The 14,601-nt window shown below is 48.8% G+C and overlaps 1 protein-coding gene across 1 annotated transcript in view; it reads left to right on the top strand.

The window, feature by feature from the left end:
- The first annotated feature begins 172 nt into the window (after positions 1 to 172).
- LOC100543126 (SWI/SNF-related matrix-associated actin-dependent regulator of chromatin subfamily D member 3) overlaps positions 173 to 14,601 on the top strand; it is an 87,556-nt gene continuing 73,127 nt past the window's right edge. The window contains exons 1-2 of the mRNA XM_010707773.3: positions 173 to 1,177; positions 2,384 to 2,579. The gene's annotated coding sequence lies outside the window, so the exon portion shown is untranslated. The remainder of the gene's footprint in view (positions 1,178 to 2,383; positions 2,580 to 14,601) is intronic.

The following is a 14,601-nucleotide window of genomic DNA, read 5'->3' as shown; positions in this document are numbered from 1 at the left end:
GCGTGGTCCCGGGATGCCGCCCCACGTGTGGGCTGCAGAAGCCGTCGGCAGCCCTTTCTGCTGCGTGGGCTGAGCTTCCCGGGGGCGTGGAGCGCAGGTCTGACGGCGCCTGGAGGGAAGGGTCCCCGTCCCCTCGCCCTCAGGCACCCGGTGCTGTCCTGCAGCCGGCTGCGGGCCGTCTCCGGCGCTGCCTTTGGGCTGCACCCCGCTGTGTTCTCGCAGGGACGCGCATCGCCCCGGGTGCTCGCCGAGTACAAAGTGCTCCGCATCTGACGGCTGTTCTCAGCGCGGGCCGTGCCGAGCTGCCGTGGCAGACGGTTCTCCCTCCCTGCCGTTCTCTGCATCCTGAGCTCTCTCCTGAGGTTCTGCTCGGCACCACCTGCGGAGAGACCCTGGGGTCAAGTTGCTGGGAAAGGCTGGCGCAAATTAAATGTGAGAGGGATGAGAAGGTGAGGTGGTTCACCAGCTGTCGTGGACTGGGGACTTTTTTCCTGGTTTTCTGGCGGTGGTTACATCTACCCCCGAAGCTGGTTCCCTGCTGATGCTTCCAGATCCCTCTGTGCTGGTGAGAAGCCAGGATCCCTCATCAGAGGTGGACCCTTCCAGCACCACACCCTGAGGTGAATGGGGATTTTGACCATCTGCTACCTTATGCAGACTGACACTCCACGCTCCTCGGACTTCCTTCTGGAAGATACCACCATCCAACCTGCAAGAGAGCGTCTGCACTGCTTGCCTTCTTCAGGATGGTGGGGAGCAGGAGCTGCTTTGGTTCTCCTTTCCTCCCCTTTGGGGAGGACACATACCCACTTCAGAAGAGCACTCCCTGGGGGATGATGTCCCCTTTGCCAGGTCCTGGCGGACAGACTTGCACAATTTCTCAGGTGCTGTGTGCTTGGCAGTGAGACCAGGTCATGTCCAGTGACCAGTCCAATCTCAGATTGTGGTTTGGGGCTGTCAGCCCTTCTTGGAGAATGAGTTCAAAGTATGACATGCCTGGAGGAGTCGTGCATCTTCTGAAAAGAACCAGTTTCTTGTACTGCCTCAGTAGCAATCAACACCCAGCTGTTCACCACAGGGGCACTGCCACGAGGAACCAGACCTTCTTTCCGAGCAGGATTCCTGCCCGTCGGCACTAGGGGAGGAATTCCCAGCCTGGCCCCACTCCTTGGGCATGGTGAGACTCCTGCACTGTCAGTCTCTGAAACCTCCTGTTCTACAGCATGGCAGTGCTGTTTCTGTACCTCGTGCTCTGGCTCTTTGCTCTCTTGCTCCAGTCCTTCTGACTTGCACTGCCTCTGTTGCTTTGTCGTACTCAGTCACTGCTGTCCCAGACCTTATTCTTCTTTGACTTTAACTCTATTTTGGCACAATTCACCTCAGTCTTTCTGCCCTTTGTTCTTGCCTTGCTTCGACCCTGCTGAGCTGAGACTCCTTACCGCCCTGATGGGGCTGTCTGCTCTTCTGCTGCCCTGGACTGCCCAGCCTGGCACCGTGATGCTCGTGTTTCCTTTCTTGTCTGCCTGTTCTCTGAACAGCTGCTTCTAACTGCATGGCTGGGTGTGAGCTTACACCTGTGAGTGCTGTGGGTGCACATTTGTCCTGCTGTAATGCCTCTGCCCTTCATCACCTGCAGTGGAGGGCTGTTAAAACAAAGTCATGCTCTCATACGTTCCTTTCCAAGGAGCGGCCTTTCCCTCCTTAGCCAGGCCCATCGACTCTGGTCCTTGTTGTGAGCATGCAGCCACTGAAGCTGCCTGACTGCACCCTGAGTCTGTGGGGTCAGTCGTTCTCCTGTCTGCAGCACTGACCAGCCTATCAGGGCAGCCCGTGGTTCCTGTGGAAATGCCATGGAGGCTGAGAGCCTTTAGAGGTACTTTTTTGAAGCATGAAAGCAGGCTAGTTGGTCAGCAGCTCCCAGACTGGCCTGCTTTCCCCAGAGTTATCAGAGATGTCCTTTGGCAGAAATATGACCGAGAGCATCCATGTGAGAACATCCCCATCTTCTTGGTGAGACCAGGCCTATTCCAGGGATGTCTTCCAAACTTTACCATGTTGTGATTCTTACCAGAGTAAGCCTCAACATGTCGACACATTACAGGGAAGAATACTCCACTTCATCTCCAACCTCGTCAATCACAAGCTGGCTACAGACTGACAGCTGAATAGCTTACAAGCCGTCCAGGTGTGGTGTAGTGCCTGGGCAGAAGTACCTTACAGGCAACATGGATGTGCAGGGAGGGCTTCAGTCACTGTCAGTTGCATCCTTCCTTTCAAGCTGTGCTGCTTATGAAGTATCACGTGGGTTGGTCTGTTCTAGGCAGCTTTTATGTATATTGTATGCTTCTTCTCTATCGCTCAGTGTTGTGTTTTCTCTTTTCAGAGCTGGGTCCAAATGTGTCCTCCGCCTGCTGTCTTAGAGCTGCTCCTGCTTCAGGTCAATTAGAATGTCTGCTGCTCATTCATCATGATACAATGTCTGGATTCCTGCCCCATTCTGCTGTGGATAAGGTTGTTGCTCCCTCTTGGTCTGCACACATGTGACTGTAGGTGTTCGCCATCTGCCTAGTCTGGCACAGGTAGGTGTTAGTCCTTTAAAAAGTAACCTGTTCCAGCTGGGAAGAATGTGTCTGTGACGTGGGATGGGAAGATATGTTGCTTTGGATATCTGGAAAATATTGGTATTTTGTGAAGTGAGCCCTGAACCGCTTGCCTGCTGCTGTTGCCCTCAGCCCTCTTGTTGCACAGCTCTTTCTCTGATAGTTTCTGCTGGCGCTGTCAGGGGAGGAGACAGCAGGCAGAGAGAACTGGCTCAGAACAAGTGATGGTAGAGAATGCAGTGCTAAGAGCAGGCCTATAGAAGGGAGAGTGAGGAAGAGCGATAGAAAGTGTTCCTCGTGGTGGTTTATTAGTTCAGCTGTTACAAGTAAATGCAATTAGCTCATGTGATAGTCATTGATTTGTGGGACTGCACTACTTTTCACAGCAGGTTTAAATTAGCATGTTTAACTCTTTGCTATTAGGCTTCCCTGGTGCTGTTGTTGGAAGGTATTGGTCATTTCCATGAGGAGGTACTCAAATCCCCCTCTCTCAGGTCTCTAGTTTCTAACTTTAGTTCCGCTGCTCTTGTTGCTTCCACTTGTAAGTGCCCAGCTGCATCCGTTCTCAGTCAGCAATGCAGGATGGCTGTAAGATTCAGTGCCCTTTTGTCTCTCACAGCCTGCACGGGTCATTTCATTAGTAAAGTTGCCACTGGTGAAGTGAGAAAATGCAGTCTGTTTTGCACTGGAATTAAATAGCCTGGCTTATAACTTCTTGGTTTTAAGAGACGTTGGGCTTGTTGTCACTGTCTGGTTTGCCTGTTAATAACCGCGTTGCTCAGCTGCTGCAGCACGGTTATGGACTTTGCCTGGTGCCTGCAATGTGTGGCTCTTTGCTGCTGGTGAGTTGGGGAGGTCTGGTCCAGGGAGATTCACGTGGTAGTTTTCTGAGTGTGGTTTACGTGGACCAAAGAGCTGTAATGTACTGCATCAGACTGCATCCTGTAGTGGAATTATGCAAAAAAAGAAGAGGAAAGTAAAGCAAATACAGAATGATTTCCACATGCCTTTCAATGCAGCTAGTGATGGCATCAGCACTTTGGGCTACATCATCTTACAAAATCATACAAATTCTTAGGTCTGCTGTTTCAGTGTTACCTTCACTGAAGGAGTCTTTCCACTTTACTGGACTGCACTATTCTAGCCGCATTTTCAATCCATTTACTTCTCTGTGATTATGTTTTGTTACTGTTTTGTCCCTTTCTGTTCAACTGAACTTTCTCTGGGATTCTGAGTCCATAGAGGACTATGGGACAATTTAGTTTGCCTATCTCTTAAGGCACTGAGCATCCGAATGCAGCTCATAGCTGTTGCTGACTAAGGGTTTGTCCATCGGAAGGGCAGTTTGGTAGTTCTTGTTGTTCAGGATCCAATGATAGAAGACTGGGGCCACTTGGCAGGGACAGAGACCAGGCCAAAAGGAGGAGATCTGCAGGTCTATCCCAAAAGAAGTTGTATGTACAGGCAATGAGAATAATAACCTGCTAATCACTGGAAGCTTGTCTGTGATTTTCTTACTGGTGTATGGTTGGGATCAAGGTGTCCATTGAATGCAAGGCAGCAAATGTGGCAAAATGCTTCTCTAGGTAACCCCTAGGGAAGATAATTTCCTCTCCAGTTCTGACACTGCATTCAATTTGTTTCTCTTCCTGTAACTGTCAGTTCCATATCCTCTGTGCTGACTGATGTGTTAGAACTCACTGATAGTAACAGTAATGCAGTGTATGGCTGCTAATACGGATCTGACTCCCTGCAGAGTTTGTTCCCCGGCCCTCCTAGGAATCGGGAGAGTTTATGTATTGAAATTCCATTTGCTTCTATAAAAGATAAGGATCCTGAATGGGACAAGGATCTCATGAAGTCTATGAAAAGCTGTTTTAGTTCTTCTTGCCACTTTAAAAAAAACTCATTGGCTCCAATGCTTGAGAGAGAAACTTGTTGTCCTTTTATTGCCTCCAATGGTCTTCACTGTTTTTTTTTCTTATCTTAATGACAATGTCTGCATTTGTCAGTGGTGGTTTACTTCTGCACCGATGATAGTTTTGGAGTCTATCAACATTGTACCTCAAAGCATATCTCCGTTGGAACTTGGAAAGGAGAACGGTCCTGACAGACGTGGAGATGGCTGAGGTACTAAATGAGCTTTTTGCCTCAGTCTTCACTGGCAGCCAGGATTCTTGTATTTCTCACATCCCTGAAGCTCACGTCCCTGGACCTCTATGTGGGAAGTGAGGGAATAAATCTTCCCCCCTTTCTGTAAGGGCAGAACAAGACTGAGACCGCCTGATGAGACTGAATGTATACAAGTCTGTGTGCATCCCAGGGTCCTAAGGGAGCTGGCTGAGGTGGTTGCCGAGCTGCTCTCCATCATATTCGAAAGTCGTGGCTGTTGGGCAAAGTCTCCAGGGACTGGAAAAATGGAAACATCCCTCACATTTACAAGAAAGGGAGGAAGGAAGACCTGGGGAACTACAGGTCATTGAGCCTCACCTCTGTGCCTGGGAAGATCATGGAGCAGATCCACCTAGAAGACATGCTAAGGCACATGAGGGATGAGCAGATGATCTGAGGCAGCCAGTATGGCTTCACCAAGGGAAGGTTGTGCCTGATCCATCTGGTGGGCTTCCATGATGGAGTGACGGCATCAGTGGACAAAGGGTGGGCGGCCGATGTCATCTGCCTGGACTTGTGCAAGGCCTTTGACATGGTCCCTCAGCACATCCTTATCTCTAAATGGAGAGAGACAGATCTGACGGGTGGGCTATTTGGTGGATAAGGCACTGGTTGGAAGGCTGTAGACAGCGCTGTGGTGAATGGCACTGTATCCAGGTGGAGGCCAGTGACGAGCGGTGTCCCCCACTACTCTTCAACATCTTCATCAGTGACATCAGTAAAGGGTTCGAGTGCACTCTCAGCAAGTCTGCTGATGACACCAAGCTGAGTGGTGCAGTTAGAAGGATGTGAAGCCATCCAGAAGGACCTCAACAAACTTGAAAGGTGGGCCCTTGTGAACCTAATGAGGTTCAACACAGCAAAGTGCAAGTTTTTGCACTTGGGTCGGAATAATTCCAGATATGTATACAGACTGGGAGAAGAACTCCTTGAGAGCGGCCCTGCAGAGAAAGACCTGAGAGGTTCTGGTGGATGAAAATCTGAACATGAGCCAGCACTGTGCTCTTGCAGCCCGGAAGGCCAGTGGTAACCTGGGCTCCATCAGCAGAGGGGTGGCCAGCAGGGACAGGGAGGTGGTTGTCCCTCTCTGCTCTGCCCTCGTGAGGCCCCATCTGCAGCACTGCGTCCAGGGCTGGGATTCCAGTACAAGACAGGGAGCTGTTGGAGAGGGTCCAGAGGAGCCACAAAGATGCTCAGAGGGCTGCAGCACCTCCCCTACAAAGACAGGCTGAGGGAGCTGAGCTTGTTCAGCCTGGAGAAGAGAAGCTGTGGGGTGACCTCAGTGCAGCCTTGCAGTATTTAGAAGGGGATTATAAACAGGGGAATCAACTTTTTACTCAGGTATACAGTGATAGGACAAGTGGGAATGATTTTAAGCTCAAGGAGAGAAGGCTTAGTTGGATGTCAGGGGGAAGTTGTTTGCTGTGAGAGTGGGGAGGTGCTGGAACAGCTGCCCAGAGAGGCTGTGGATCCCCGTCCATCCCTGGAGGTGTTCAAGGCCAGGTTGGATGGGGCCCTGGGCAGCCTGGGCTGCTGTGAGATGTGGAGGTTGGTGGCCCTGCATTGGTGGGGGGTTGGAGCTTCATCATCCCTGAGATCCCTTCTGACCCAGGCCATTCTTTGATTGCATCTTTTATTTTTATTTATTTTATTTTTACCCTGAAATTTAGCTCTCTTGTTCTCTGCCTGTAAATGCATTTTAAAAATAATTTGTTTAAAAGTGATTCAGCTCCTATCAAGATCCTAAACTGCAGCAAAGAAAATATAGCTTACCAACCACATGCCCATAGTTTTTAGTTGTACTGAACTCATAACCTTGAGTTTTAATATTTACAAATGTGCTTTCAATTGTATTAAAGAAATTGAAAGTGCTGTGGCGAAAGTGCAGGGCCTAACATTCACAATGTATGAATATTAAAGATTTGCAAACATTTTTCCCTGGCAAAATACGTATAATTTGTGGAGACTGAAGAATTTGCTGTTACAAGGGGATGTCCAGGTGGAGAGCCAAGAGCTGTGCTTGTATCTGCTGGGTCAGCAGAGAATCATTTTTAGATACTGGTCATTGAGAACTAAAGCTTTCCATTTCAGTGGCATAAAAGGACAGGTTACTACTTCAATTTCTTTTATTCCCATGTTTTTCTTCTTTGGGATCATAGAAATAACCTCACGCAGTCGGATCAGCATCCTGGCTGGCTCTGCCCACAGAGGAGCAGTGACCACTATGAGCAGTTGCAGGAGAAAGCACAGAGCTCGTGCTGTGGATGGTTGTGGCTAATGAAATCTGTATCACTTGACGTCTGTATTTTATTGGGCACTCACAGCCTCATGCAGTTCCACACATACTGCCCTACAGCACGGTGGGAATTGGAAAGGGAAAAGCATGGGAACTCATGGATTGGGATACAGACAGCTTAACTGGTAGAGCAAAAGCTGCATAGAAGCAAAGCAGAAGAAGGAAGCCGGTTACTACTTCCAGTTGGCAGGCAGGTGGTCATCCATGTCCAGGAAAGCGGGGCTCGTAAGGCCTTACTGGAAGGACAAATCGCTTCCCTCAATCTCCGTCGTCTTTGCCCCAGCTTTTATCACCATGAACAACTGCATATGGGAAGGAGCATCCCTTTGACCAGCCGGCTCAGCCCTGCTGGCTGTGCCCCCAGAGCCCCTCCCTGCAGCACAAGGACACAGCAGTCCTTGTCTCTGCACGGCACTGCTTGGCAGACACCAGGACATCCGTGTGCTGCCAGCGCCGTCCTGCCCAGGCCCAAACAGCCCCGTCAGCCTCTGCGAAGAAGATTAATGAACCCAGGCACACCAGGTGGGGTCACAGGCAGTACGGGAGGCTTCAGTAGGTTCACACTGTTGCTGTTTCCCTCCCTCCCGTCATATCTTACACCTGTTTTGTCTGCGTCCCTGGGGCTGTTGCAGCGCACCAGGCTGAACGTGCTGCTACAAAGTGAGCAGCAGCTCTGCTGCCATGCTGTGTGTGGCTCCTGCCCCTGGGGCTGTGCAAACTCTTCAGCTTTGGGTGGGCAGTTTACGTGCACTGTTTCTTCCATGTTTCTGAAGACCTTTCTCAGTTTCTTGCTTCCCATTCCATGCAATATGCACCTTGTCTCCTCTTCTAGGTTCTCTGAATGTGCCTTTATTTCACAGAATCACAGGGGTTGGAAGGGACCTCCAGAGATCATTGAGTCCAACCCCCTGCCAAAGCAGTTCCCTACACCAGGTCGCACAAGTCGGTGTCCAGGCGGGTCTTGAACGTCTCCAGAGAAGGAGACTCCACAACCTCCCTGGGCAGCCTGTTCCAGCGCTCCGTCACCTCACCTAAAGAAGTTCTTGCGCACATCTGTGCAGAACTTCCTATGCTGCAGTTTCTGGCTGTTTCCCCTCGTCCTGTCTCCACACACTGCTGAAAACAGTCTGGCCTCACCACTCTGCCCCTACACCTCAGATATTCACAGACCTGGATCAGGTCCCCTCTCAGTCGTCTTTTCTCAAGGCTAAACAGACCCAGTTCACTCAGCCTTTCTCCATAGGGGAGATGCTCCAGGCCTTTCACCATCTTTGTGGCCCTCCGCTGGACTCTTTCCAAGAGATCCCTGTCTTTTTTGTACTGGGGAGCCCAGAACTGGACACAGTACTCCAGATGAGGCCTTACCAGGGCAGAGTAGAGGGGGAGGATCACCTCCCTCGACCTGCTGGACACGCTCTTCTTAATGCACCCCAGAATGCCATTGGCCTTTTTGGCCACGAGGGCACACTGCTGGCTCATGGCCAACCTGTTGTCCACCAGGACGCCCAGGTCCCTCTCTGCAGAGCTCCTCTCCAGCAGCTCATCCCCCAACCTGTACCGGTGCACGCAATTATTCCTCCCTAGATGCAAGACTCTACACTTGCTTTTGTTAAACCTCATCTGGTTTGTATGTAGTTTTTATTCCCTGTTCACCAGGTGGATCAGATAACAGTATAAATGAGTCTGTCACTCATCTACGTCTGTCACTGTCCCTCTGTGACTTGTGAAATCTAAATTAATGTTCATTTAAATTTTGTGCTTTCTCCTGAATCGCAGATGTGTTTTAAATGATGTTCTTACTTACGCTTACAGCAGCTCCTATCTGAGCTTTGTTCTTCATTTAGCTGTTATTATTCAGGGTTTGTTCTCTTTTGACACGTATTAAGAATGTGCTATATTGTTTTTGCAAAAGGTTGAGTATTTTATTAATAAAAGTTACAGAGTGCAGCAGGATACCTCAACAATGCATGTAGTTGCTCCAAAAGTAATGTCTTCTATTTATTTCCATGAAAACTACAACAGCTACAAAGCACAATGACGCTATTTGATGGAGCACATCCTCAGCTACAGACTACTATTTTTCAGCACAGAGACTACAATTAGTTATGCATTTTTGCCAGCAATGAATGAGGACCTGCGTGCTACACTCCTAACAATATGCAGCAGTGGAAGTGACTCACTGCCACCACCTTCACTGCTGAAATCCACCCACCCTTCACTGCGCTCACATCCCCTGCGGTCTTCAGAAATGTTCACAAGTGTTGATGAATGTCCCTGGGTGTCATTGCATGACACACCTTTGCTTCATACAGACTTCCATGTCAGATGCCATCTTATCAGGCTGCCCCTCTGCTGCCATCTGTCACACAGCAATAGAATGTCACAGAATATTAGTGGGACGGTTCGATCTCTACTGCCACACCATCAACATCCACCTCTGATCCACCATGGGCCAACTGATAAAGTAGGAGACGTTAGTTTTGGAGTGGTCCTCATCCAGAATCACAGAATGGCCAGGGTTGGAAGGGACCCCAAGGATCACGAAGCTCCAACCCCCACCAATGCAGGGCCACCAACCTCCACATTTCAGAGCAGCCCAGGCTGCCCAGGGCCCCATCCAACCTGGCCTTGAACACCTCCAGGGATGGACGGGGATCCACAGCCTCTCTGGGCAGCTGTTCCAGCACCTCCCCACTCTCACACCAAACAACTTCCCCCTGACAGCCAACTGAAATCTGCCCTCCCTCACCTTCCAACCATTCCCCCTGTCCTGCTGTTATCTCCCCTTTCCAAGAGCTGACTCCCCTCCTGTTTAAGGCTCCCTTTAGGTCCTGCAGGCTGCACTGAGGTCACCCCACAGCTTCTCTTCTCCAGGCTGAACAAGCCCAGCTCCCTCAGCCTGTCTTCATAGGGGAGCTGCTCCAGTCCCCTGAACTTCGTGGTTCCTCTGGACCCTCTCCCACAGCTCCCTGTCTTCTTGTACTGGGGGCTCCAGCCCTGGACGCAGTGCTGCAGATGGGGCCTCACAAGAGCAGAGCAGAGAGGGACGATCACCTCCTGTCCCTGCTGGCCACCCCTCTGCTGATGGAGCCCAGGATCCCATTTGCTTCACTGCATAATTGAGGCTGGAAAGGACCTTAAAATGGTCCAATTCCAACCTCCTGCTGTGGGCTGGTTGCCACCCAGCAGATCAGGTTGCCCAGGGCCCCATCCATCCTGGCCTTGAGTCAGAGCTCCAAGTGCCCTAACATGGATGGCATTTGAATTGCCAACATTCTGAGAAGGTCCCGTGGGCCTTCTTTATCCTTTTTTTTTCTTTCCAAACTTCACTCTTACTGAAGGGCCAACGCTGAGCTACAACATTTAGCAATCTTGCTGTCATTTTCCTGATAATCAAAATTCGTTTATTTCAAATGTCTACAAATGCAACTACTTACAAGGGAATTTAATTGCGAATATTCTTCACATTTTTGTTTGTAAACCATTACAACTGCTCTGCTTCCTTCCTATCTTTGAAAACATTGAAGTCCTGGTTTTACAAGTTCTGCTCTGTCCTGGCTGCCTGTCCCTGTTCTTGTGGTGGTTTCTCTCCCCTCCACTGCTTTGCTGTAAGCACCTGTGGGACCTGTGCCTGAGGCTGAGTGGCTCTCAGCCTGAGTGCTGTTCTGTCAGAATTCCTCTGTCATATCCGTCTTGTGAAGAAATTCTTGAAATCTGAGTTAAATACAGTTTGAATGGCCCAGCTGAAACAAAGGCAGCATTCTTCAGCGTGTGCAGCTCTTGATATGATCACTGTGCCTGGAATTTGCTCAGCAGTTTTTTTTATTGCAGCAGCTAATTGAAGAGTAGCAGCTTACATACACCATTCATTTTGCAGCTGTACATTTCAGTGCTTGTTAAATAGTTGTTACACAAAATGCTTTTGCAGTTTCAATTCTGACACTGCATTGCCAGTGTATAAGGAGGACCTGGTTTGTCTGATTGACTGTAGGAGTCTGCATCTGAACTGCTCCCGATGGCTTCCTTTTACAGTGAGAAGAGAGCTTGGCTCCCCACTCTGTAATATAAAGAACAGAATGGATCTTACAGTAATCAGAGGACTGTGGAGGGGTTGATTTGGATGGGGTCATTTATTCCATTTATTAAAGATCATTTATTCCAACCCCTGCCGTGGGCTGGCTGTCCCCCACCCTCTCAGGTTGCCCAGGGCCCCCCATCCACGGCCATGGGCACCTCCAGGGATGAGGCACCCATTGCTCTGGGCAGTGCCAGGGCCTCACCACCAATGTGAAGAGTTCTGACTTCAGCACCTTTATGTAGGGGTGGTTGTAGAAATCAACATTTCTTTATTTTGTCGTCTATATAAACCATGAGCATCTTCTGTGATTTATTTCTAAGTACTTAACAGAAATGCTCAGTATCAACAACTATCTATGTTTTCATATCTATCAAATGCGATCTAAATCATAATCATTTCTGGGACGTGTTTGTTACTGAAGCACTACGTAAAACTTTCTGTTGCTTTCAACTTTGCATCATCGTTGGTCTTGAGTCAATTACATTAACTTCTTGAACTGAAAGCGAGTTACAGCAGAGATTGCAATGTGAACACTGTCAATGTCATTTGTATTATTTACTCACCTCTATTTTGATTATATCATTACTTTTCACTCCAAAAGAAAAATCTTGTATGATTTTGTTATTGTTTGTTGTGGTTTTGTGTTTTTTCTTTATTTTTTTTAATTTCCAGTATGTGCTCGTAACTGATGAGCTCTCCTGTATCACTCATTTTTCTTCTTAAACATAAGTGACTTGGAAGTGTTATCAATACTTACTATGTAGTGTTTTCAGTTTGGAGCACTTTGCTCTTTAAAGAAAAGTACTGTGCATATTTTCGTGATGATTGCTCATACTCCTAGGATATATGTGTGTATGAAAGTCATGTTACTTCAGGTCAGTGAAAGAGCAAATGCACACGTACTACTGCCTGATATTTATATCTATGCATATCCTGAGCTGGGAGGAGCAGGCAGCGTTCAGAAGGCTGTGCCGCCGTCAGCCTCACCGCGGGCCAGCAGCGTGCCCTGGCCTCCAGGAGGGCCAACTGCATTTTGGGTTGCATTGAACTCAGCCAGCCTTCTGTCACAAGAGGTGGTTGTCCTGCTGGGTTTGGTGCAGGTGCAGCCACACCTGGAGTGCTGTGTGCAGCCTTGGGCTCTGTTCCTGGAAGCACTGGCAGGATGTGCAAATGGCACAGAGCTGCCCCGACAGGACACTGGAAAGTCTCTGTGCTGTAAGGGTGGTCAGGCACTGGAGTAGGCTTCCTGGTGAGATGTCAATGCCCGTGCCTGTCAGTGTTCAGGAGGCAGATGGATAAGGCCTTCGGTGGTGTGCTGTAGCTTTCAGTTAGCCCTGAAGCGCTCAGGACACGGTGATCTCTGTAGGTCACTTCCAACAGAAGCATTCAAATTCTCCTGGGATGGTTGCATCCTTTTCTTTAAAAGGCATTTCCTTACCATCCTCTCTTGATATCTGCTGCCCCACAAAGAGTTCCTTCACTTTGCACTTCGTAGGAAGGCCAGATTATTAACTAGACGCTTGTTATCATGTCTCACAGACTTGGTATGAGTTAAGGCTCCTATGATGCTACGTGTTCATTTTGATAAACGTAGTTCTGTTGGCCAGGAATAGAGATGCCCATTCCTTCAGGTTTTCTTTTCCTCGCTGTAGGGAAGGTAGATAATACTGTCTCCATTTTGAAAGCAGAGATACTTGAGTGCCCAGCAGGGAAGCGATAGTAAAAAATAATTGAAAATCCAGGACTTGTTGTAAGGACATAAATGAGGCACTGTCAATGTGGCACTAGCTCTTCTCTTCCTAGCAAGCTATTTGTGGTTCCTGCTTCCTTTTTGTTTGTGGGTTGTTTTTTGTTTGTTTTTGTTTTCAGTCCAAATCAGATGAGGTTCAGATAGTTGTGCCCATCACGTCACCTTTCATTCCAGTATTACCTCAAAGTACCATCTTGTAACAACACACTGTACAGATTTTTGTTACAGCTTTCACTTAATTTACCACCCACTTCTGGTTTTTATCTTTTCTGTGTAAAGCCAGTGACAGTGATGAGGTTTTTTAGGTATCGTAGGCTCAGGTACTTCTGGGGCTCAGAGCTCCCTTTGGGGAAAGCTGCTGTTCTGTGCACTCCCTGAAGACCTCATGGGGCTGTGTGGTGCACAGGTGGGTGGTATCTATTTCTTGTCTGGTTCACACACTTGCTTACAGACTGCATCAGTTGATCAGCAGCAGGGCTGTGCTGGCACTGAGGTTACAGAGTAATCCGAGTCCTTGGATGCAGGTGGAAATACGTGGAAGGATACGTAAGATGATAGAATTAGCGCAGTGATGAATATTGGGAAGGGTTACATTTTACCGGCCAATTTGGACTCTTTATATAGTTAATTTATACATTGGGTTCTTTCTAATGCTCATAATTTTTAGTAGACAAACATGCAAGGATCATACAGTGAGAAATAAACAAGGATAAATTTGTATAGGTGCAAATGGCTTTTGAGATTGTGGTAACAGAGGAATGAAAACAGGGTCCAAGAAGGATGCCATTCTTGGGACATGACTACATTTTACTGTAATTCAGGTTCCATTTCAAGCTGTACTTCAGAAAGCCTTCTGGAGTATGAAAAAGTGTTCAGAAGAGACATGTGAAGTGATTAAAGCTGTAGTTAAAGCTGTTTTATAGTGGGTGGCCACAAGGACTCACTATATTTAGTTTACCCGAGAGAGATAGAGGGGTTTTGTCCTCGTCTTGAAGAACCTCAGTGAGGAAAATAGCCGTGTTGTTTTATCTGAAGGCACGAACTCTTGATCGGATACACGTAGCATGTAGCAGTTAGCATGCAGGATAAATCTGCTCCTGTCCAACCCTTCCTCTGTACCTGTAAGGTCAGGAAGATGACCTGGGGTCCCTCATCCTTCACCCCTGCTCCCAGAATTGTCTTGATTTGTTGGGCTCTTGAGTCAGTGTTGCTGTTTGTGGATGAGGGCAGGGCGGGCTCAAGGCCTGCACGAGCCTCAGCGCTGAGATACGCTGACCAGGATCTGTTAACAGCAAACCGCTGGTGACAGCGTATCCCACAAGCAGGTGCTGCCTGCAGACGGGGTCCAACGTGCCTTTTTCTCAGGCTGTTCATGCACGGTGCAGCCCAGGGGCTCTGAGATCTCGTTCCTCCTGACTTAAGGTTAGCACTGGCTCTGTAAGCTCAGATGTGAGGGAGGAGGAGCCCTCCTGCCGCCAAGGTCCCACGTTTAAGGCTTGCCCGCTGCAGCAGACTCCATCCGTTGGCTCTCTGACCGCAGTCTCCATCTGTTCTGCTTCCCCACATCAGAGGAGCAGGGCCCGCTGCTGCACAGCACTTGTCACTCCCCACTCCCCGATTAATTTTTTTCCTTCCCCTTTTCCTTTCCGTCCGAAAGGGCGGAGAAAAGGTTGTCTGAGGGAGGAAAGGACGTGGGAGGAGAGCC

The sequence above is a fragment of the Meleagris gallopavo genome, chromosome 2 (genome assembly GCF_000146605.3).
Source record: "Meleagris gallopavo isolate NT-WF06-2002-E0010 breed Aviagen turkey brand Nicholas breeding stock chromosome 2, Turkey_5.1, whole genome shotgun sequence".
Classification (NCBI taxonomy): Eukaryota; Metazoa; Chordata; class Aves; order Galliformes; family Phasianidae; genus Meleagris; species Meleagris gallopavo.
The sequence above is the reverse complement of the archived record's forward strand: the minus strand, read 5'-3'. Positions and strand labels throughout refer to the sequence as shown.